The sequence below is a fragment of the Propithecus coquereli genome, unplaced genomic scaffold, assembly GCF_000956105.1.
Source record: "Propithecus coquereli isolate 6110/MARCELLA unplaced genomic scaffold, Pcoq_1.0 Scaffold57, whole genome shotgun sequence".
Taxonomy (NCBI): domain Eukaryota; kingdom Metazoa; phylum Chordata; class Mammalia; order Primates; family Indriidae; genus Propithecus; species Propithecus coquereli.
In genome coordinates this window covers 6,341,682-6,351,986 of record NW_012151618.1, presented here as the reverse complement: position 1 = coordinate 6,351,986, position 10,305 = coordinate 6,341,682, and positions in this window count along the sequence as shown.

Genomic DNA, 10,305 nt, shown 5'->3' with positions numbered 1-10,305 from the left:
CGGCACTCTAGCCTGGTCAACAGAGTAAGACTCTGTCTAAAAAAAAAAAAAAAAAGCCAACTATAGAAGTACAAGTGAGGGGGCCAGACTTAAAAACGGCCTATTTAAAATGTTCTAATTGCCCCTATGTGCAATAAGCCCGAACCAAGCGATTGACAAACCCGCTAACACGGTCTACCTCGCCCTGCATTTATAAAGGCTGGGACCCCGCATGCAAGCGCTCTGACAACTGAGCAAACGGGAAGTGCGGACTATGGGACAGGAGCTGTGCTGAGTGCGCGATTCTGTCCCTAGCTCCCTCGTGTGGGGAGCCACAGCGCACACCGGGACCGTGTGGCAGGAGCCTTCTCGCTCGGGACAGCCCTGGCTGATTCCAGCATCAGGCCCCGTCCGTGTCTGCGGAGACACTGCGCAGTGCTGCGTTGTGAGACCTGGTTTAAGGCTGTCAGGAGGACCCTGGCCACAGCCTAACCCCTGCGCTCTGGACCCTGCGCTTCCCTCCCAGGCTCTAATCCGCCCCAGCACTGCTCAGGGCTCTTCAACCCTTCCCCTACCCCCCACTGTCCACACAGGGCCTTTAATCCAAAATCTAGCAGTACGTACTTCATTGGTAGAAAGTAACTTCCGGAACTGAAAAATCAACCAACCAATTCCTACCCCCCACCCCCCAAAAAAACCCTACAACAGCATAACCTTCCCAACCCTCTCCAAACCCGGGCTCAAACGTGTTTCTTTTCTCTTTCTCTCTTCGAGGAAGTCGTGCGGTTCTCCCTATCTCCTGGCCTCTTGTGTGCAGTTTCTGAACCTGCTCTGAGCAATGATTGGACGCTTCCTCTCTGTCCTCAGAATAATTTGCCTGTAATTGCCCAATTTGACCCAGACCGTCTGCTGGCAACGTGGTTTCTTGCCAGTTTTACAGCCATGACATTACCCAGACACAAACTTTGCTGCAAGTGACCTTGAAGGTTATCGAAGCTGCCCTTCTCCTAAAGGAGGCCTGGCAGAGGGTGTCTGGACTGGGGCTGGGGTAATGACATCCTGGAGAAGGAACAAGATCCAAGCCACCAATCAGCCTTGCGTTTTGAAGAGCTTGATGTTGTGGCTGGTTTGTGTTGTCCTTGACTCACCAAAACAGCCAGGTCTCGGGGTTGGCCACAGTGCAGAGCCTGAGGTGCTCTCTGCTGCCACCCAGTGGATGTATTGAGAAATGTCAGGTAGGATGTTTAATCAGGTTCTCACCACGGTGTCCAGATCAGCAGTATCGGTGTCAAATTCTTGGCTGTCCTAGAAAGTCTGGGAGGGGGTCAACAGTCTACGTTGTAACAAGCCCTCAAGGTTATTCTGATGCACACTCACATTTGGAAGCCCTGTTTTAGACTAGGTAGTAATTTGTACCCTGGGATGCATGAAATGGATCATCAGAGATTTCTCAACTGTAAGAAGCTGGTTCTTACTGATGATCAAGGAGCAAACTAAATTTCACCAGCCACTTTAAAAATTCATTCATCTCCTTCTCAGAAATGACAGGAAGGCATCAAACCCCCCTCCTCTGCTTTTTACCCAGAATCTCCTACTTATAAACACCCAGTGCTTCACTGTCGCTGAGAGTGGTAATTAAGGTCCTCCAAAAATACGGCCCTAAACCTATTTTCCAGTCTCACCACCAATCATTCTTCATTTATCCTAGATGCTTCAGTTTTTCTTTTTTGTCGAGATACAGTCTTGCTTTGTCACCCAGACTAGAGTGTAGTGGCATCACCATAACTCACTGCAACCTCAAGCTCCTGGGCTCAAGTGATCCTCCTGCCTCAGCCTCCAGAGTAGCTGAAACTACAGGAGTGCACCACCACGCCCAGCTAATTTTTCTATTTTCTCAGAGATGGGGGTCCCACTATGTTGCTCAGGCTGGTCTCGAACTCCTGGCCTCAAGCGATCCTCCCACCTCAGCCTCCCAAAGAGTTAGGATTATAGGTGTGAGCCATGGTGCCTGGCCTCTCCTAGATTCTAATGCTACTAGCTGGCTGGTTCTCTGAGTCCAGCTTTTGTCCCTGTGTTCATTCTGTCCTTTCCACCAGTCAAAGATGCACCCATGTGAAAGATCAAAATTTCAAAATAAAAAGTTTCAAAATATTGCACCAATTTTAAGGCCCTATCAAATACCATTTCCTCCAGGAAGCCTTCCCTGATTGCCTCAGCCAATGATGCCCTTTCCCATCATGAACCACCATCACACTTCATCTGTACCTCTTTTCAACTGCTTTAGATTCTACCCCTTGTTTTTTAATTCTTAGTAGATATTTCTGATCCCTTTGAGTTCAGGGACTGAGCCTGTCTCATCTGAGCATAAGCCACTGCACAGCAGTGCAAGCTAATGCTCTTTGAAAGGTATAAATGAATAACTTTGGCCTCACAAAATAGCAGCTAACAATACATGCTGGAATTAAAATCATTGCAGTACAAACATTGGGACAGGAGAACTGACATAAAGGTAACATAGGTGCACCAGATAACCCGGACCGCACTGGGAAGGCAAACCTCGGTATTGCCCAAAGTCCTCTTTGGAACTTCCGCACTAATGGGTGGGGCCCGGGATCACAGGACCCACTAATCTACTGCGCCACATCTGGGCCAGAAGTGGCCAACAGCTCCCTCTGCTGGCCACTGCAGCTGTTGCAGCAGGACTCTACAGGTAGCCCTGTGAAGCCCTCCCTCCCACAGCACCTTAGCGCCTTCAAGAGCCCACCTGAGAACCCAGGGGCCCTCAGAAACTTCCCCCCTGCAGCACCCCTAATACCTGGTTTGGAACGCTGCCTCCCGCGGACCCTGAGCCTTCGGTCTAAATCTCCTGTTGTCATCTCAGGAATATGGGGTTGACCCTGCAGTATCTCTCCTCCCGGGCCACTTCCCAACTGGTCCCCATCCTCACTGCCCTCCCCAGGAAGTGTCCATATGTTTGTGGTTTCGAGCACTGTGGGCCTGTTAGGGAAGAAAGACACACTAGGCCTGACACTGGAGCTGGCGCGGAGAGCGCCCTTTAAAGAGAAGCCGAAACAGTGGGGAGTCAGAGCGCGGACTCCAGGAGTCCGTAGAAGCAGGTGACCGCCAGACCGGGCAGCAGGACTTACTGAAGCCTGGAAGGGCACGTGGAAAAGGACAACCCACCAAGTGCTCTGGGGCTGACAGTGACAGCCTGAGGCTCGTCACACAGAGTCCCGGGCATGCCCAGGCACAAGGATTTGGGGGTACAGTCCCCTTGGAAGACCTGGGCCTCTTCAGACAGGCCTTGTCCTCTTAAGTTGGAGCTTCCTCATGTTATTGACACTGCAACCACTGGAAAAAAAAAACACGCGTTGTGGACAGCCTTCCTTCAGGGTCACCTCACAAAGCCCCCGAACCTGGTTCTAATCCTTCAGTAAGCAGCCCCAAGGCACATCTCTGTCACATGGGGCAGGTGGGGGAGGCTTGTGAGGCAGGAGTCGGCCTGGGAAGCGGGTTCTGGTGCCCATGTTTACCTCACTGTCTTGTATAAATCCCCTCAAGCTAAATTTTTATTTGTTGAGACAGAGTCTTGCTCTGTCTCCTGGGGTAGAGTACAGTGCCATCATTGCAGCTGCAGCTCACAGCAACCTCAAACTCCCGGCCTCAAGTGAGCCTCTTGCCTCAGCCTCCCGAGTAGCTGGGACTACAGGCTTATGCCACCACGCCCGGCTAATTTTTCTATTTTTTGTAGAGACGGGGTCTTACTCTTGCTCAGGCTGGTCTTGAACTCCTGACCTCAAGCGATCCTCCCACCTTGGCCTCCCAGAGTGCTGGGATTACAGGTGTGAGCCATTGCACCTGGCCTCAAGTTGCTTTTATTAGCTTTTCTATGAATGTGTCCAATGGGATACTTATAAATTCTGGGGCCTGGATGAAACATTGAGAAGCTGGCTTGGAAGAAATAAAAGAAACTAGAAACAGTGGTTGCCTCTGGGTAGAGGCCAGAGAAACAGGGGTGAAGGATGGAGGATTTGCTTGTCACTGTTTTATTCTATTGTACTGTTTGCATTTCTTTTATATGTTACTTTAAAAACACATTAGATTTAATAGGCCGGACACGGTGGCTCACACCTGTAATCCTAGCACTCTGGTCATCAGAGACAGGAGGATCACTTGAGGTCAGGAGTTCAAGACCAGCTCTGAGCAAGAGAGACACTGTCTCTACAAAAAAATAGAAAAATTAGCCAGGTGGCATGTGCCTGTAGTCCAGGTACTGGGGAGGCTGAGGCAGGAGGATCGTTTGAGCTCAGGAGTTTGAGGTTGCAGTGAGCTATGATGATGCCACTGCACTCTACCTGGGACAACAGAATGAGACCCTGTCTCAAAAAAAAAAAAAAAATCAAAACACATTAGACTTAATAGATAAAAATTAAAAGGATACCACAAAAGGACATCTTATAAAATAAACCTCACAAGCAATATAAAAAGGAGATTGCCCTGATGAAAGAGGGATTAGTCTATTATTCAGGAAGAGAGGTGACTAATCAAAGCTGAGAGGTGGAGAGAACTGGAGAAACCACCACATTTGTAATTGCTAGGGGTCTGGGAATTGGTCAACCCTTCTAAAAAGCAACATGGTAACATTTATAGTGACTAAGAGACTTTTTCTTTTCACTTAATACCCTAGTAATTCCCCTTCTGGTCATCTAACCAAAGCAAATAATTTGAAATGTGGAAGAAGCTATAGCTATAAAAATATTCATTGTAGGAAGGCAGAATTTGGAATCTTAGACACCCAGTAATGTAGGGATGGATAGTTAACTGATGGGATTCACTCAATGAGATGTTATTTTTTTAAAATATATTTTTAAAAAGCATTTTTACAAAGTGATAAAGATTATCTAATCACAGGAAACATGCCTGTTCTACAATGTTAAATGACAACAAAATCATATACGAAATCACAGAAACCCTGTGCTTGTACCTATGTTTAAAAAACTGCATAGGGAAAAAGACTGGAAGGAAATGAATCAAAATGTTAATAATGGTCGCATTAGGCTGGTGGGGTTGTTTTCCAATTATTTTGTAATATAGTTACTCTATTTTATGTGAAAAAATAAACATGTAAAGGAAGAAATGAGGTCTATTTTTCAATCCCTTCACCTGTTCAGCAGGAACACACATGAGGCTTCTTGGCCAGTTGAGATGCTATCCTGTCCGTGTTCAGGACCTCCAGGCTAGGAGATGCATACTTGAGGACAAACACCACAATCACACCTCTATTTCCAGAGTGTTCGAAGAGCTACTCTGAGGATGTGAGGATCCTAGCTACTGCGAACTTAGGAGTAAAATGTACCAAATGTAGTTCATACTCCAATCATAAAGGGTCCAAAAGGAACGTGGCAAAATAAACGTAGCAACTAGCACCCGGCTCACCTGAGTGATGTGTGTGACATCCCTCCTCACCCACCGGGCCATCCAAGGAGGGTTGCAAGCACACGGACCTTAGAGGTGGCAGCTCAGGAAGAATGATGGTAGATTCCAGAGCTCAGGTCGAGTGGTTCCGGGGATGACAGAGTATATTAGTCAGCGTTCTCCAGAGAACAGAACCATAGAAACATATCTCCTATGTATATGTATATATGTATATGTATGTATGTATGTGTGTATACAAATATAGAGAAAGAGATTTATTATAAGAATGGGCTCATGTGGTTGTAGAGGCCAAGAAGTCTCAGGATTTGCCATCTGCAAGCTGTAATTCTGTCCAGGTCCAAAAGCTTGTGATTGGGGGTGTAGGGGGTGACACTGATGGTATAATTCCCGGTCCCAGCCTGAAGGCTGGAGAACAAGGACCGCTGATGTTTGACAGCAGGAGAAGATGTCTCAGCTTCAATAGAGAGTGAATTTGCCATTCCTCCACCTTGTTGTTCTACTGGGCCCCAGCAGATTGGATGAGGCCCACTCTCACGCATTGGGGAGGGCCGTCTGTTTTACCCAGTCCTCCGATTCAAATGCTAATCTCTTCTGGAAACACGCTCACAGACGCACCAGAAATCATGTCTTACCAGCTCTCTGGGCATCCTGTAGCCCAGTCGAGCTGACGTATAAAATTAACCATCACACAGAGGATGTCACCACTGTTTTGTTCTCCAGGGGAGAGAGCCAGTGAGATCTTGGTCTTTGTGAGCCTGAAACTCAACATATGACCACCCAGGGCAAGCTGAAAATGCCGCTTCCCAAACAGGCTAATCATCTGGTGTTCTTTCAGATCAATATTCTTCCCTATTTGCTCACCATACTTGAAGGCAAGAGGGAGCAGTGTTCTGGGGTGAGGATGTAGAAGGGAAGTTCTCTGGGGACAGACGTTAGTTTCCTCCACTGTTCAGGACAGATCAGCTCTGGTCCCAAACTGGGACATCCCAACTCAGCCAAACCCCAGCCCTGACCCTATCTGGGTCCACCCTCCCCCTAAAATGCCGTTTGGTCATTGTGCCTTTGGGGGTCTCACCACTCCCCAGTGTAGCTATTAAGGTACTGACTTCCTTTAGAGGATTTTTAAAAAAATAAAAAACAATGTTCGCTCCTAATTACATTCTCAGTGACATTTTAGTGTCTTGGTGGAATGTGAGCACCCTACACTATACCTCCCAGCTAGGCTTGCACCGGCTCCACTCCGCACCGTCACTCTGGGAGCCTTCCCAAGGCCCACGATCCCCACGGTCTATGTTCACCTTCAATTTCTAACTGCAGAGGTGGATCTTTTGTTTTTAAAAATTGCTGGGTGTTTGGTCTTCTGTGTCTTGGCTGTTCTTCAATGTCTTCAAACAGTCGTTTCAAGAATATTTTTGTCCACCTTTTACAGTTGTTCTCAGCGTGAGCGTTCAGTTTGATTCTGGCTACCATACCACGCCTGAAACAGAACTCAAATCCTTTTTGAAAGTGGATGGCATGTAAAGCAATCTGTATTTTAAAAACCCAACATTCAGGCCAGGCATGGTGGCTCATGCCTATAATCCCAGCACTTTGGGAGGCTGAGGCAGGAGGATTGCTTGAGCCTGGGAGTTAGAGGTCGCAGTGAGCTATGATTGTGCCACTGCACTCCAGCCTGGGGGATGAGTGAGGGTGTCTCAAAACCAAACCAAATCAAACCAAAACAAAACAAAAATTCCCTCAACATTTAGCACTTAATTTACCAAGAAAATTCCCATCCAAAAATAAAACAAAATGAAATGACTAAATAGCTACATCAATATAGACAGGTCTCAAAAAAACAATTTTGAATGTACAAGGTTACCGACTAATATGTACAAGGTGCTAAGACATATATAAAATTTTAAAACACACAAAACAATACTACATGGTGTGTTCATGGGTGCCTATACGTAAAAATATTAAAAACTGAATGAAGAACACACGTATTTGAGAATAGTGGTTGCTTTGGGAAGTGAAAAAGGAATGAGGCAGAGAGTGAAGGTCAACATTCTCTGTAATGTTTGATTTCTTTTATTTAAAAACATAAAGCAGATATGACCAATTCTTCAACAAAACAAACCAAAAGTCCTCACTTGGAAATTCTCAGAGCTCAGAGGTCACACTTTGTTACCTTGCCTATTCCTATCTTCCCCGTGCTTGGTGCTCCCTAAATGTCCATGTTACTGATGTTGGCGGCAAAGTCACGGGAGCTAAGTCCACGATTGGCCTCTTCACATCTGGGAAGCAAGCTCTGGATATACGCTGGCACTTCTCAGCAAAGCACAGGCCCACGTGACGACCGGCCTGCACCCCTCTGACCCTCACAGGGGATGGCCAACCGTGGTCATCTTGGGCACACCTAACCGTTCCACAGGGCCTGGGAAGGCCACATGACTTTAGTAAGCCTGAAAGCATATTGCACCTTGATTTTAGAATCCAGCTGCAATGATACACAGACAAAAGAAAAAAATTCGCCATGAAGGGGAAGCAGTAGTAGAGTGAGTTTTTAATTTCCTCTAATACTCTGTTTCAGAAAATGAGCCTGGTTTAGGAAGCCATCCATGTGCAAGTCAGGAACAAGCACCACCCAGGAGGGCTGGAGCTTTGGATGATACCTAGGCCAGAGGAGGAGGCTGCAGGCAGGCGGGATGGAGGCCAGTTGTTTTCTAGTTCTTCATTATCTAAACGCCAGGAGACGTCTCCCCGGGGAGAGCAGACAGGCTATTGGAGGGGCCAGAAGCCCTGGAGGGAGATCCTTGTCTGGCTCTGCAGAGAGCCCCGCCCTGTCTCCCAAGAGCCCCAGGATTCAGGCCCAGCCATAGCTGGGATGGTGACAGGCAAGGCGGGCCCAGCCGCTAAACCCAGGAGCTGGACTGGCAGGCTTATCAGCGGCCCTTTCAAAGGCAGGAGGGCATTTAACTGGAGGCACCTGGTTTATCTTAATCTCCAAGCCTTTTCCTGGAAGACAAGCCTGTCCTGGAAGGGCCAGAAAGCCCAAAGGTGGCTGGAAGCGGTGAGCAGGGCTGGCAGCATGCCACAGGCAGGAGGGGATTTAGCAGAAAGGAGAGGCCGTCGTCTGCCTTCCCTCGGAGCAGGCCACGGGCTCCACGCGCAGACTTGCAGACTTGCAGACTTGCCATCCAGAGGCCCAGGCTTTGTGCCTAGTGTCCTCAGCTAGGGAAGTCAGCAGTGACGATTCTGGAGGGGCAGCAGGGTGAGAATGGCCAAGGTAAGGTACAGGGACACTCTGGGATGGTTGGAGCAGCAGATCTGGGACCTTATCCCAACCCCACTATTTACTAGTTGGGTGACCTTGGGCAACTTACTGATCTTTCTGCATATTCCACAACGCGGGAAAGGGGCAACACCCCCACCTCAGAGGGTGCAGATTAAATCAGACAAAGTGCAAGGACTCCTGGCCCACAAAGTTTGCCCAATTGCAGCTGCTACCCTGTTAAGGGATCTTAGGTGTTAATAGAGAATCATTCCCACCGCCCCCAAATACTACTGGGCCCGGCCCCAGGGTGAAGTTGATTAGTCTTTGTACAGTCCCCGGGTGGGGTCCAGAAGAGATGACCTCCGTCTGTACGTGTAGGGGACGACTATCCACCCACCCCACCTGCACAACTCCAGCCCACCACACACTGTGCTTCCACAGGGGAGTCCCTGGGAGTGGCTAGAATGGCTGGGAATGGCATCCCCTTCCTTCAAGATGAGCATAGCCCCAAGTTCCGGAACTGGCTGTGTCCCGCAGGATTCCTCCCTCCCTGGACACTCACGGGGAACCAGAGCCCACTGCCCCTGGGAGCACTCCCCCAGCTCAGCAGAGACCATGCTGACGCCCCCAGGAAGGCTGTTGCCCAAGGCTTCCGGGCTCTAGCCCAGCATCCAGACTCGGGTGAGACGTTTGTTCATGACCTCAGTGGATAGTGTTCTTCTGCTGGGGACAATCTGCTGATTTCGGGTTGCAAGTGCAGTTTTGAACATAAGACTGATGTAAAATGTGCGCTACACAATGCAGATTATTATTGGGACACACTGTTGTAGAAGAAGGTTTTCATCACAAAGCTGTCAGGGTTTGGGAGGAAAAATGTTTGCCAAGAACCACTCAAACTCTTGCAGAGGGACTGGCTGCTCTTGCCCATAGCTCACCTTTGTGAGACGGTGGGGAGGCCCAATGACCACCCAGAGCAGCCACTCCACCCCGATCAGGCGCAGAGAAACCAGGTTAGCACCGAAGAGAAAATGAGAGATCCAAAGATCAGAGCAGCAAACAGCACCAAAGACAGCTAGGCTAGAACAGCTACACCTCTAACTAGCCACGTCCCTGAAATCTGCGGCTTCTAAGGTTCACTTTGATTTCCACCTGCCTCTGACTGCAGTGCTCAGAAAGAAATCCACCATTAACGGGAAACTGAGATCGGGAGGCCTCAGAATCCACTAACACAGGGATCGAATTAAAGACCTTTGTCCTCCAGGGCGTGTGAGGTTGGTGAGAAGCAGCAGAGTGTGAACTCCAGAGCCAGACCCGGCTCCAGTCCCCGAGTCCTGCCAGGTGCCCCTGGCAAGGCTGGAAACCTCCCCCTGCCTGGGTCGCCTCACTTGTCACAATACGACCTGCTCAGGGGGTGGTTGTGAGGATCAAGTGACCCAGTACACGTAAAGGGTTTAGACAGTGCCTGGTACGCGGCAAGTAAGTGCTCAACACACCTGTTAGCTGTTGGATCCTACATGGATGGTCTCAGGGAAATCACGGGGGAAAACAGACCCATTTGGTGTCGCATAAATACGTGAAGGATTTAATATATCTATTTCCGTTGACTTTAAAAACCACTTTGTAACCATGCTGTA